This window comes from Lolium perenne, chromosome 4, assembly GCF_019359855.2.
Source record: "Lolium perenne isolate Kyuss_39 chromosome 4, Kyuss_2.0, whole genome shotgun sequence".
NCBI lineage: Eukaryota > Viridiplantae > Streptophyta > Magnoliopsida > Poales > Poaceae > Lolium > Lolium perenne.
The window spans coordinates 362,006,362-362,021,213 of record NC_067247.2 but is presented as its reverse complement, the minus strand read 5'-3'; the positions used below and the strand labels follow the sequence as shown (position 1 = coordinate 362,021,213).

The 14,852-nt window shown below is 39.8% G+C and overlaps 1 long non-coding RNA gene across 2 annotated transcripts; it reads right to left on the bottom strand.

Moving 5' to 3' along the window:
* Nucleotides 1-7,078: 7,078 nt before the first annotated feature.
* LOC127296785 (uncharacterized) lies at nucleotides 7,079-11,244 on the bottom strand. Of its 2 annotated transcripts, XR_011743996.1 has the most exons (4): nucleotides 10,628-11,244; nucleotides 10,328-10,520; nucleotides 9,905-10,032; nucleotides 7,079-8,804 (listed from the first exon to the last, which is right to left on the bottom strand). It is a non-coding gene; the product is annotated as an uncharacterized lncRNA (long non-coding RNA). The 2 variants fall into 2 exon arrangements; XR_011743995.1 differs by having other exon boundaries at nucleotides 10,328-11,244.
* Nucleotides 11,245-14,852: the final 3,608 nt, after the last annotated feature.

Here is a 14,852-nt window from a genome sequence, read left to right as displayed (position 1 = left end):
GCAAAAATTGAGAATAATCTAAGCGAAGTGCTATAAAAAATTATGAAGAAATACAAGTTGAGAAAAAGATTAAAACATTTACTTATCTCTCGATTTTATTTGATTGAACATGATGATCCTATGATATACTAAAAGTTGATATTCATACAAACTATTATTACAAAGATGTGGAAACCCTAAGTCATTTCAGATGTGGAAGTGTGATAATACTCAAGATATAGTTTTATATCTAATATTATAATTATTTCTTCAAATGCCTCATGTATTTTCGCGATGCAGGCTTCATAAACATGATGAGCCATTAAGTTACTATCTTAAAGAGTCTAAGCTTGGGGAAGTTGCTAATTAAATGCATTTTTGAAGCCTATTTAACTTATCTTTTTTGCAAGAGTAGTGATAGGATTTTGGTATTTTATGGTGCTAGCACACACCTTTTATGATTGTTTCCACGGGATCTAAAGTTATGAGGGTATTGATGAATATATCATTTGGATTTGTCATACTAGACATAAATATGATATTTTAAAGTGATAAAAGTCATTCAGATGATTTTCCACGTATCTGGGCGAAAGGGCATCGCGAGAGGCTACTAATTTAACAACCGTCGATATGGGTACGGCCCTCCTGTACCATGTGGAACAGAACCCGGCTCGTCAAATACTTTCATCCCACGAAGACGGATCTGAGATCCGACATCCAGAACCACCAGAAATCGCGGAAACCTAACCTCCAGAAGGGATCTAGAAGGGAAACTTGCAGAGGGAACCATCCTTACTGCTACACGGATCATTGGAGGCTAAAGCATCATCATCACCATCAACATCAACTGTTGTATCTTGATCGTCATCATCATTTCCATCTCACTCGATTCCCATCTCGTTGTAATTCCAATTGTTACTATGGATTTGCACTTGTATTCATCCATACATTTGTATTCAATCCAAATGACTATGATGATGTTGTTGGTTGATTTCATGAGTGAGTAGTTTACTTTGTTCTTGTAAAGATGGAGAAACCCTAGCAACATTCATGAGTGAGTAGTTTTCTCTCTAGATATTATATGAAGTCGACCATGCAATATTTGCCTTCGAACTAGTGAGAAAATTGTCTTTGAACATGTGATAGTATGTATGGAGCTACATGACATAATGCATCGACATGCTATTCATGTGATCAAAGGCGATAATGAGAGATTCACAAAACTCACATCAATATCCATGAGAAAACCCTTAATTATGAGCGCATTGAAGTGGCTTACTTGCGATCATCATAGTGGTTATTCGGAATGAAATAACAAATGACTTTCTATGATCATCTTTTTATGGAACTCTTCCCACACATGTTATAAAGAAATACATAGGTTTATCATAATCATGACTAATACCAATGCTAGAGCTGGAACCTATATTCCTCGAGAATATTTCGCCTTACTGCAGTTTCACTACTATTTACATCGCGATTGTCTTTCTGTTTACTTTACTTTTTCAGTCATTGCTTTACATATACAACAACTCTCTTTAAAATATCCTTACTTGAAATCAATGGCAGCTTATAATTAAGTAACATTTGATAGATAGTGACTAGGGGCATAACGACCTTAACTAAATAGCTCTACGTGGTTTGATACTCTTTATTTTTAAATAACTACAGTATGCATGCATATGCACGTGCATTCATCAGAGGGTAGAGGATTCCGAAACATTAGAAATTTGAGGGAGAAAACACTACAACAGGGCAAGGGAGCCTTGCTGGTAATAATTGTCAAAGTGCACGCCTAATCACCACGCTCGCTCTGAACTGGCACATAAAAGCTGACAGGAATAACTTCTTCGAAAAGGATGCAGACGCGACACTATTTTTGGGCGACACCTAAGATCCGTAGCACGCTCTCGCGCACTGTTCGAAAATACGACGACTAGATAACGCTTAGGCACTAGGCGATAGATAAACGACTCGCCTAGAGCATAAGTGGAACCCTAGGCAGTGCAACTAACAAATTGTCATCTCCAATAAGAAATACTAGCAATGAAGGGCGCGGCGGCACGCCGCGCCATTTGGTGGCTGGACGATGGTAATTTTTAGCAATGTTAAATACTTATGGGTTTTAGTATTTTTTTCCGTTTCAGAATTGTGATTTTGCTGGCTTTATTTTAAGGCACATCGGATTTGTTTTTTTATTTTTATGTGACACCTTTACATAGATCGTCTTGTCTCGCAAAGGGCAGATGTTAACAGAGGTGGACATGCATTCTTAGATGTTAATTATGTTTGATGGTCGTATCTGTAGAGGTGGACATGCATTCTTGGGCCTGTTCCTTTTCCTAGTGACAATATGTAGCAGTTTCAGGTGGGGGAGTCAACTCCGTAAGGTTGGTGCAAAGAAACACCCGTGTAGTGGCCAACAATAAAAGTCATAATTTAAATGCAGGACTCTTACAGAGAATCATTTTTCCTTCCCATTAATTTTGCAATCCTCTTTCCTATTTGACATCGATCAGTTTGTCAGCGTATAGCAAAGCAAAGCTAAACTTAAGTTAGATTACAATTATTATTGTAGAGAATCATCCTGAGGTTGGGTGGTTAGGAGGGTGGTTGTACCCCATCCCTCCATAGTTTAAACCTCAGATTTGACATCTGTTTTGTCTCATAAAGACAGAATATTAATTCAGTGGGAGGCGACGTTCCCGTCGACAGCGAAGTGCCTATGGTGACTTCGTCAATTCCGAGATCCAATCCGCCGGCTCAGTCTTTCGGAGATGCTCACAGGGGTAGGATGTGTGCGTGCGTTCATGGGGATGAGTGTATGTGCGTGTATGTGAGCGTCTATGTCCGTATTGTATTTCTAAAAAAAGGATTACAATTATTGTAAGTATCCAGAAATATTTGAAGGATGTAGTTGCACATGGCTGTACATCTGGTTCAAATCAAAGCCACTTTCAGCCTACATTGATTTTCCACACACCTATCTAATAAGGACATCTCGAGACTAATTTGCACTTCAATATATTTCCAAAAAAAAAACAGTTACCTTTGAAAAAACATGTATGTAGAGCATACTAAAAATGGTTACATGCTCAAGTGAATGCCCTAGATCGATGAAATACAATAACTTTACTCTCATAATCTAATTGTGTCTCTACTCAGGTAGCAAGCTCCCATCTTTCATTCTCCAAAGCATGCCGCATCAACATTAGCTGCAAACACAATTCTCCTGCAGTGAAATATCCTTGTTTACTGGTGCTCTAGAATAATATTGTCGAACATCTAGAAAAAATAAAAGAACTCACACACATGTAAAGTAACATGGAAAAAAAAGTTAACTGCGGATTTAATTCAATGGGCAAGCTTAGTGTTTTACTTGTTCAAACGACTCCCTTTCAACATGAACAAACATCCTAGTCCACCGAACAATCAAACCATAAAATTGATGGTTGATAGTTTTAATACACTTTTTTTTGCATAGGTCAATGTGGTTATTTTGAATGTCTACGGAAGGAGTGATGAACCAATTAAATTGTAAAATGACAAGTAGCTCGGACTCTCGCAACATAACTAATTTGACACACTGCCAAAAGTGAGGAACTTTAGTATGGAATGAAACATGGATTAAGTTTCTAATAATTAACTCCGAGTTAGATATATAATATCGCAAAGTTGGTATTACACATGTCTACAATTGTACAATGAGTGGACTTGGATACCTATCCGCTTCTTTTTCAGAAACCACTACTTATTTGACAATCTAAGATATGTCATTAGGTGTAGAATTTTATTTTATTCAAAAAGTGATCCAAAATAAATTCTACATATATTCTGATCGGAGGGCCCAAAAACGATTGAAAGGAAAGTTCCATTATGTGTCTAACCGTCCTTATAAACACACACAATAACACATCATATTTTCAGCATAAATTATTGACCTTATATGATGGCTCGGTTACCACATTGCTCACCATTGCTGAAGCAAAACAAAGACGATCTCTAGTGAGAATACACTTTGTATATTTTCTTAGAAATAAAACTATCTCCCTTAAAAGGATGCCTATAATTGTAAAGAACTACTTGGACTAATGTCCAAAATAAAATATTATTTTCTAAAAAGTAACATGAGTTCAGTAAGACAATAACTGCATTGTGTGTGATGAATCGTGTATATGCAAGATCTCTACTATTAAATTGCAATCGGTATGGTACGTACGTCGCACCCTGCCCGAAGAGACCGATCGCACCTGGTGCTCGCACGATCGATTGACCTGGCTGGACATGAACTCGGCCTGAACTCTGTTGCCCCTTTTTTGTGCGGAGAACTCTGTTGCCTGTTGATCAAGACAAGGGCACCTATAAAACAAGTCAGGACTTCGGGCGATCGCGCCGGCTGAGTGCTGGGGACGGGCTTGGCCCAGAGGAAAACTCAATGCTAGATGTAGGAGACCTCACTGTATCATAGTTTAGTTGAAAGGTACTGAATCTCAATGGAAGAATTCAGTTATCTTGGAAAAACGAGGCCATGAGACCATGATGCCCGATGAAGGGTCTGATCTGGCCAGGACCAACGATGGAATTTCTGAACTCCGTCTTCAGTTTTCTCATAGCTGCTTGCCTGCTTCAAGTGTGATATAAATTGTGTGCATGCAAAAGCTAAATATTGGAGCAGCTTCAGCATGAGGGCACGAGGTTGAATGCTGCTTCAACTTATTCATATTGTTCACCACAGGCCAGGCTAATACAATTAATATCAGCTTAGACATGAGTAGGTGAATCGGTTAGATGACATAATTTCATTGGGAAAATGAGAGTTTGTAAATATCCAAATTCTTTGTTTGGCTACTTGCCCAAAACCGCATTTGGACCGCCGACCGCCTACAAGAGCGTGGGTGGCCAAATTGCGGCCTATGCCCCCTATGCAAGCAAACTCATGAGACGGCGGCGCACCTCTTCATCCATTGTAGGTTCACTACGCGTCTTTGAGACAAAGTGGCGGAGTGGTTGCACAACATGGACATTACCCCCAATGGGTGGACCGGCCTATCCATCGAGCTTTGGTGGCGCAACATGACAAGACCCCACTTGCCCAACCGCAAAGCCATCTCTTCGCTAGCTCTTCTTGTCACTTGGGAGCTTTGGAATGAGTGCAACGCAAGGGTTTTCAACAACAAGTATGCCAACCATGATGTAATCCTAGATAAGATTAAGAGAGAGGCCCGCTTGTGGGTTTTAGCCGGCGCTAAACGCTTCGGTCAAATCATGCCGCGAGAGTAGTCTCTTGTACTTTTCTTAGTTGTTCGGACTTTCTTGTCAAACTCTTCTCCTTAATTAATCGAATGGGGCAAAGCTTTTGCCCCAGTTTCAAAAAAAAAAAATCCATTCTTGGTACGCCACTGGTCACATGTGATGTTTATTTTCTTGCTCATAGATCTAACTATTATCATCTCCACGTGAAGAATCCTACAAGGTCAATGACACTGCCTATATCTAAACGGTGTCATTCTACCAAGGTTTTCCATGAAACATTATGTAGAACTCTTCTATATGAGGAAATTTCAAGTGCTTGTCCGGATTTCTAAATTACTTCATATATGACTACCTGAGTGCAATCATTTTGACCGGTTCCATCAAACTGTGTTTTAGAATATTTAGCGAAAAAGATGGGAGTGGGCTGTTACCATTCATCTTTCCGACATCTTAATTTTTTTAAAAAATACTGGCATTTATTTTTTTGGCCGTAGCAGCACGCGAGCATTTGTGCTATCTAGATAAAGTCAATTGGAAATGACAGAACTCAAGAGATGATTTGCCGAATATGAACAAGGACATAAAGGATGACATGGTGAAGCAACGTGGAGTGTACTAAGTTGGGTGCCTTCTCAATTGTGGAGATGTAATTGCAGGGTAAACACACAAAATAAAGAGGGATGGAAATTTCTTTTCTAGACAGGTGAGGGTTAAGAAGAAAATAGAGGCGACCACAAATAAAATTGGAGGCTCAATATACACAAATGATATAGCATTAGAGAGGAGGGCACGAAAAAAACGTCAACGGTTCCGTTGTTTAATAGAAAAATGTACATGTTTTGCGAAATAGAACTTATATTCTACAACTGTGAAACCTAATTTTCTATGCTATTCCGTAGCAAAGCACAGGTATTGTGCTAGTAACAATTAATACCTTGCCGTACAGAAAAACACTCAATGTATAAACTATGCAGCTATGTGACTCCTAGCAGCTTAGCATATATGTCAGCATACCTGATGCCCGGATACAAATGGTGTTGCATATGTAGTCAACTTAGAATGCAGTACACATAGCTGAGTTTTTTTCATTCTCCCTATTTTATTCCTCCAGCTGATTGCAGGTATTATAAGTGAAAATTTTATTTTTCTAAGGCCAAACTATGTATGAAATTAATCTGCAAAGATAAGCGATCCCGAAAAAATATAAGGAACAAAACATAAAGATGAATCCTACAATCATCGCTTCATGTTGTGATCGCTTATCGTTTTGTACTGAATACTGAGTAAATAAGGCAATACGGAGCACAAAAGAAAATGGAATCTAGAGAAGAAATAGTGAAGCTACAACTTAAGAGAATACCTTTGAAAATAATGAATATGTTGAAAACAAAATAGTGAATCTGATGAAAATTCTCTTTCTAGACAGTTAAGAGTCCGTATCTTGAGAGCAACCTCGATCTTTGTAGATAGTTAGATTCCGTAGATTCGTAAAAAGCAATTATGTAGATTTGGAAGAAATATGGCCATACCAATAGAGAAAATCCAAGCACAGTTAACTTCCCAATTAAACAGTTATTCCCATGACCACAAACAACCATTTCGCTCACCGGGTCAAGGGGAATAGGACAATGTGCATAATACAAATCAATCTTTCACTTGAAGGACAATATTTATAAAGTTGGAGCTCTTTTATCTATGTCATATCATAATGGTGTAGGCGTGTAGCGTATCGAGCCGGCGCTTGAACCATACTAACTGTATTTCAGCTTTGATCAATTTGAAATTGCAGCCATAAAAATAGGGTAAAGGAATCCCATACTTTATTTCTCATTAGCTCATGTTGGACAGATCAAACATTAGACATCGTAATTAAGGGGAAAAGGATGGGATACCACCATAAAGAATCACTTGCCAATATGCCAAAGAATAAGTCCTCACCACTTATAGTCCACTAAACGATATTTACAATGCAAAATAGAAGTGTCCGTATTATCTTGCCTTACTTTTTTCTCGAACTCATTGTGTATTAGATAAAAAACCATCAAGAAGAGGAAAAAACTTCAGAGAAAGCAAGGAAAAAAAACTGTACAAAGCTAACTTTGTTAGTCCTGAAGGTTTTGTCCCGGTGGGTCATCAGGGCGCATAGCATCCAGGGGAAGCCGGCGTAACGCCCTAGCACCGGCGATCATCCACGGTTTGGCTTCTTCAAGGATAGATTGAACCAGGTCATGTCTGTGTGGGGCAAGTTTTTGAAAATGGCATCCTTGCGCGTCTTCCAAAGTCTCCACATTGTGAGGATCCCGTTTCTGAACTGCAGGGTCAGAGTTGGTGACAGCCAGCCCTGAACTCCATGTTGGGATCTGGCATACTAATAAGGCATTATCTTGCCTTATTAGTGTCTGCGGGCTTGAAACATCCTGAACGCGTTTACTCGGTCAATACTAAGATCCTGTGACTTGGCTCTGTCAAACCACCGAGTAATTTGCCCCTTCACAAACACTGCAAACGCAGTTCCAAAGACACAGATCAATCACTACCAAAGCACAACAATGCTTCAAAGCATTTCTCTCATATTTGCCCGCAAAATGCAGACAGAACCATTTGCATGGTGTGGCACATAATCAAAAATATTATTCCCTTTGACATAGCTGGAATAGATTAAGAATCCTATCTCAGTTATAGTACTGGTATATGTAAATATCTACTCACCAGTCAGAAGGAAGAAAAATACGACACGACATGCTGAAGGGGAAGAAAAATTTGACCGGAAGAGAATATTCAGTAGTGTACAGTCCAAAACAATAAGCGTGTTTCTTTGTAGCCATGCAGCGCAATATATACCAAGCCAGGTACATTGCAACATATGAGCCTAGTGCAAAAACAGAATGCAATACCTGCAAACTATGAGTCTTTCCCCTGCTTTCTTACATTTTGTAAAATCATGGAGAATGCAATACACACAAGAAATGTGGAGGCCGTGTATTGTTAATCTAAGGTCTAATCAGTCAATTAGATTGCAGGGTACCTGAAGGCTTCTAGGTATATAGAAATTTTGCCTGATTCACGTTTGTTGAGTACAGAGAGGAACAACTTAAGTCGCACAAATGTTCATGGGAACAGAATGTGAAATGCACTATATGCATAAAGAACACTAACAGTACATCTATGAAATCTAGGATTTAGAACTTCAATCCGATGTGTAATACTAAGCAAGGAGCAGAGCAGGGAACAAAGAGGGACTTACTCTTCTAGGACATACCTCAATAATGGTGCTGGATTCTGTTTCTTACAATAACACTATCGCTCCAACTTCAAACTTGCCAGAACATGCCATTCATGGAAACGCCAACGTATATAATTATGTAGAAGCTTACCATGGGAAGGCCAAACAATTCCAGACATGGGACATGTATTTTATATTTATCTCTTAATAGACTTACTTTGTCTACATCACTTGCAGCTTACGTGCCAGAAGTTGTCCATGGAAACAAACTACCTGATGAGCACAGTATGATATTTGCAAGAGGGATGGGGATGCAAAATTTTCTCTTGTGCTCCCACACATTTATTACCTGAAAATTATCCAAAATGCACCTCTCATTAACATGAGAACAGAGGATGTCAGGAAAATCGATGTTTATAATTTGCATATCCAACGACTTAGAAGTCCTAACTATAATATTAGGCATTACATGACTAAGAAAATCAAATGATTTAAAGAAGCGCCTCTAAAGACCTATAAACCATAAGTGGGATATTTTGAATATATAAAGTTTCAGGAAAACAGAGATTTAGGGTGAAGCCATCCCTCACGATATGAAAGCAAGATAAATACCCGCGCCCATGATCTTCCTGAGACCGGATGGTGATACGCCGTGCCTTTGTGGTAGCCACAAGTTGAAGAATAAAAGAAGCCTCTATTGTAAAATTACTAAGGCGACGCCAAGGTGAGTTAGAAATCAAAAGATAAGCAATGTGTAAACAAATTCAGAAGTGAGTACAATGTTGTTCTGCACTTAGACGAAGCATCAGCTCTGATATTGCTTTAAATTGTATTACATACCTCATTAATGGGTGGACACTAATAGAATGCAGAACACTGACCACATAACCGACGGTGGTGAAGTTAAATTCGCAGCTGGATCTGGTGTTCAGGCTTCAAGGATGAAGTTAGGACGATCCAACCAGAAGTACAATCTGGTTTATATCTACATTTCCATAAGTTTCCTATGCAGTAGGATGCACCATGGTTGCCTAGAATAATCTAATTGACATAATATCGTGCAACTGAGTTTGCGCTAAGCTCTATGTGGTTACAGATCATAAAATGATCGAATCAAGACGTGAGGTTTTCTAGGTCAGCTTAATACGAAATAGCAACAAAGACTACATGAAATGAAAATTTCCAACAGGCTAAATATGATAATAATATGCTGAGAATGAAGTTAACATGAAGAAAATTTATGCTTCTGGTCTCATAAGTTGTTCCACTCTCTACAGTGGTATCTCCAATAGATAAACAAAAATTCGTCACAGGTATAGAAGTTCAATGGAATCAGACTTTTCTAGATCTCGACCTATATACTCAATCAACCACGTATTAACCCCCTGCAGTGGCATCCAATAAAAATAGTCACGGGAATTCTCATGTTGATCACGATTGGGCAGCTACCTCGGAGAATTGAACAACGCAAAGCACCGACAATCTCGGCTCATCTCAATACGTACTGATGACGGCGAGCTGAACCTTAATGGTAGCCTACCCAGAACCAGCAGCCAAAGTGGAAAGGCCCAGGTATCCTGAAACCAACAGACATAATTTGCAAAAAGCAGAATAGGAACAATCAAAATTATACAGGAAGCTTAACAGAACTCAAGGAGAAACATGATGCAAAAAAAATTGCTTCATGCTTTGAAAAGAGAAGCAATGCTAGCGATCCTGTTCATGTTTTAATAATTCTACAATAACGAAAGGAACAAACAAATTGGGCGAGTATTTCCATTGTATGTTCAGTACAATAAGTCAATAACAAATCTTAGCTAGCCATCTAACTCAGTTCATGATCTAACTCCAATCCGAACATTTGGACATTACCTGGGTAGATAATCAGCTCGGCCAGAACCAGAAACTGCACACAACTCTGGTCGGCACCGCTCGTCTGTCGCCCATGGCCTGACTGTGCCTTCCTACCACCGTGCAAAGCTCGAGATCGACGTCTCTGACCGTGCCTAATAGCCACTCGCGCCCGAAGCATGACTGATGCGCCGCGTGCCTGCAACCCCTTGATCTGATTTGGGTGAAAAAGCATTGAACGTCACATCATACCCTAGGTGTAAATCATGTCAGAAGAGAGGGAGAGCGCCACCACCGCTTCACACGCGCGGGGGGGACTACCTGTGCCGTTGCTGGCCGCGGCTTCGCGAACAGCGACGGGTCCTACAGGGCAAAGTGGCGGAGCCGGCTCCCAACCCGCCAAATCGGCGGAGACTGCTCCCAGCGTGAGGCACAACTTGGGAGTATGCCAGCAGCAGCGCGAACACCCAGCGGCAAGGCCTTGAACTGTCCCGTCTGTCCGACATGGGACTATGTCCTTGGCGCTGCTCCTCCCGGTAGGCCTCGCGAGGCATCGGCCGACGGCCGTCGTCCTGGCGCTGCTCCTCGATCCCCGCACGGCCTTTCAGTAGCCGTGGCGGCCAACGGCCAGCCCGGCGAAGCCCTTCGCAACACTCGGCAAATAAGCACGGGGCGGCGGGCCGAGCTCCTCCTCCGCGCCGCCAGCAGCCTTGGGAAGCCGAACACCTTCTCCGCGCTGCCAATAGCCTTGGGGAGCCGAGCACCTCCTCCGCTCTGCCCACCGCTTAATACGGAGAGAAGGGGGCAGGTGTGAGGGAGAAGATGATCGATCTCCGCCGGCCCATCAAGATGACCTCGCGCACTGCCGGCACTGCCAGGGAAAGATGGTGAATTGATGATGAAGAGAGAGGAGAGGAAATCGAGATGAAAGAATGGTCAAAGCGGTGCCATCTGAACCAGAGAACTGGCAAACCATCAAGTACTTGTCCCTTCAAGGCCCACTACCATCCCAAGAACATCACAGCTATGGTCACACCGGTAATACCCCAGAGCATCTCACCGCTAAAGGCCCAATGCATCTCCAAAATAAATCTGAACCTATCTCATATTCTTGGAGAGCACCAAAATGGTTCACGTAAAAAAACATGCAGTAATCAAATCACCACAAACACACGTGTTAGCTCAGAGTTAATCCAAAAAGTAATTCAAAATTTTGTAAAAAAAGATGTTTGTTCACCTTTAGTATAGTAGTTATGTCATATTTCGTTGATGAGTCAGATTGGTACCATTACAATGGTATTTGTTGGTAATTTACTCATTTACATGCTCTAATTTAATGTGTTTTCAGATATAATAGCCTATATACATAATTGATGATAAAGGATAATGTCCGATTAGGCCACGCCTAGGGCGCTTAAAAATCTGCCTAGGCACTAGGTAAATGCTAACAACCTCGGTTATATCTAGCGCTTTTTAAAAACTTGCCTCGCATCGCAGAAACAAGACTGAAACGTCCTGGTACAGTAACAGACGGCACAAAACTTAGTGCCATGATGCATGTAAGTGCGACACATAATGATGACGTATTTGATAGATCTAAAATAATCATAATCAATAATCTAGAATCAAGTAATATATTTCTTTATTTAGATAGTAATTTCATTTTCATTAAGATAGTAATTTACATTTCATTAAGATATACAATCTATTTTTATTTCATTGATATTACAATGCAATGGCTGACTGCTTAATTACAAGAGAGGAAATTCACCTTCAACCTCATTGTTTGAGGCCGAAGCTGAATTTCTCCAACTTCATCTTTTGTTTCTTGAAGCTCTCTATTCTGCACGATCTTCTCGTTGCACGGTACCCGATCCGAAGTCCTTGCATGCGTGCACTTCGAGCTCATGGATCGTCCTCTCGAGCTCCTGCCCAATGCAAGCCATCCTCCACTCACGTTAAGTTGATGACCTCAGCCAAGATTTTAAAGGGACATCGGATTAGTAAAGAAAGAACCAATATAAACATTGTATGTTGACGAGATAAGAACACACATGTGGCTTGGGAACAACGGTGGAGGACTCAGGTGCGGCTTCAGCGACTGCGCCAGGTGGGGCTACACGGTCCAATGAGGAAAACATGCAGGACTTGAGCTTATGCACCATCCCTTCCGCATTCTAATGGAGAAATGTGGAGAGCGTGTAGTAGCAGTTTGTGCCATCTAGGTTTTTCCTTGTCGGTTAGGGAAGAGAGGGAGGAGTGGGAAGTGGGGAGTGTGGGTTGTACAAGTGGATGAGATTTAGGGTTTGAGGGGGAGCCATGCGACGAAAGGAGTGGAGAGGTGGGACTAGGGTAAAGGTTCACGGGTTTGTCTTATGGGCCTTAGAACAATTGCGACCAACTATGTGGGTCGCGTTTTGTAATATCCCAGGTTTAGAGGCTACAAAATGAGAGAACACCAAAGTGTGCATTGCATTCATGCATAGAAAATTCGTGGAATTTTCGCGCTTTCAAATAAAACTTATCACAGTAACTGATGTTTCACTTGACTTGTTGGAATTGAAGTAGCTCATCAAGTCAAGCGCTATAAACCTCAATGTGACATTTTCTAAAATTTTGTTTTGGGTAGATATAATTTGATCCATAGGTTGGATCAAATAGAACTAGAACTATTACACAACACTTTACGTGAGGATCAAATACCAAATCCTATAAAGGATCATAACATGGTATTCCTTACAACAACACATTTTTAAAGAATCAAACCCTAACTTATTAACATTTAAAACTTAGCAACCACCTTTGTGTGTAATTTAATTCACTTCTAAACTTATTACCAAATAAGCTAAACCATAGGGTCTAAAGTGCATAAAGGCCACACATTCTTATTTAAATCATAACTTATTAAATATATGGAATATCATAAAACTAAATCCGTTTACATTACGAATTATAGTTCAAACTATTTAAATAAACTAACTATGAGTATTTTGAAACTCATATGATCATGCCTTGGTGAAATCAAACACCGACTATCCAAAATTGAGGAATAACCTTCAACCTTGACCTTGTGTCCAATATTATAACATAAATCCAATCATATATGATATGGTGCATTATTCACAAGTATAAAAGCATTCACAAAACATCTAGTTACAAATGCCACTTGGCTATCCAAAATAAATCATATGAGAGAATGATGATCATGCCACATAGGATGAAAATATCTACATGACTTGCATTTCAAGCTATGCCGCCTCGTGCTCAAAGGATTGCTATGGATGAGGGCATGACAACCAAACACCTTACTCATCAAACCAAAACAAGAGTCACCCACCTATGTGTCATGATACTAGAGCTTTCCTAAGCCTATAAAAGGAACAACACCCTTCATCCATTTGATCATCTAGTACCATGCTACAAGGAAACCAAAACCTTGAGACCCTCCATACATTAGCTAGGATCAAGATGAAGAAGCTAGCAGGTGAAGGCATACCACAAGATTCAGGTTTATCAGATTTCCTGAAGAACAAGCTACAGAAGATACCAAGGTAGAATTCCTAGGCATACCATATATTTACAAGATCATATCATCATATTTTTAGTAGAGCCCTAGGATGTGTCAAAGTATTGAGAAGTGAGAGAAGTTACAATACTAACCATATTCATGTCCATACAAGAATACTAGAGAATTACTAATCCTAGTTGTTCAAGTCAATATTTGATATTGGAGGTAAGAACCTGTTCCAATAGCAATACCTTAGGAAACCAATTTCATAATCATCACAACTTGGTATTGATCATAAACCCTAAGAATCTAGGATGAGTGTGATGAGAGGAATAATAAAGAGAGATTAGTGAGGAATAAGTTGATCATGTCTAATGCATGACATGATTTGTAGATATAGAAGATAAGTTCAACTTATGTGATAAGCAGATATCATTCATCACATGAAATGATAAGTATACCACTAGTAATAAACCTTAGACCATTCTCAATATTTTAAGGATAGCAACCAATGAATGATAACAAGACTTCTCTTATCCAAACACTTGAGACAACCCTAGTATTGACTTAATCTAAGAATCATATCAGTGGTGAGGAAGAGTAACTTTAGCCAATTAAGTATACCATAGCTTATGCCTATACCTCAACCCTAGTTTGTGAGTCACTTGGGATCATAAGTAGAACCTACCACACCTCATGTCCACTTATACTTCAATTAGTGAAGCATAACCAAAACCCTAGACCCTTCAACATTAGATTAACTCCACATAGAATAATGTTCCCTAACTTGTGTATCATGGATCACAAGTATAACCCAAGCCATATATATCCTTAGCTTAAATACCAATTAGGTAAATGGAATTAAACAAATATCAAATTCTATTTTTGCCTTCCAAGTGCCTTGCTTAGTTGACCAAATGGAGTAGTGTGTTATAGTTTGGACCACCATTTTAGCAAGTGCATTAACCATGATGAACATATGATCTATCCTAAGCATTTAAAGATAAAGTTTACTAAAACAAGATTAGTTACTATATA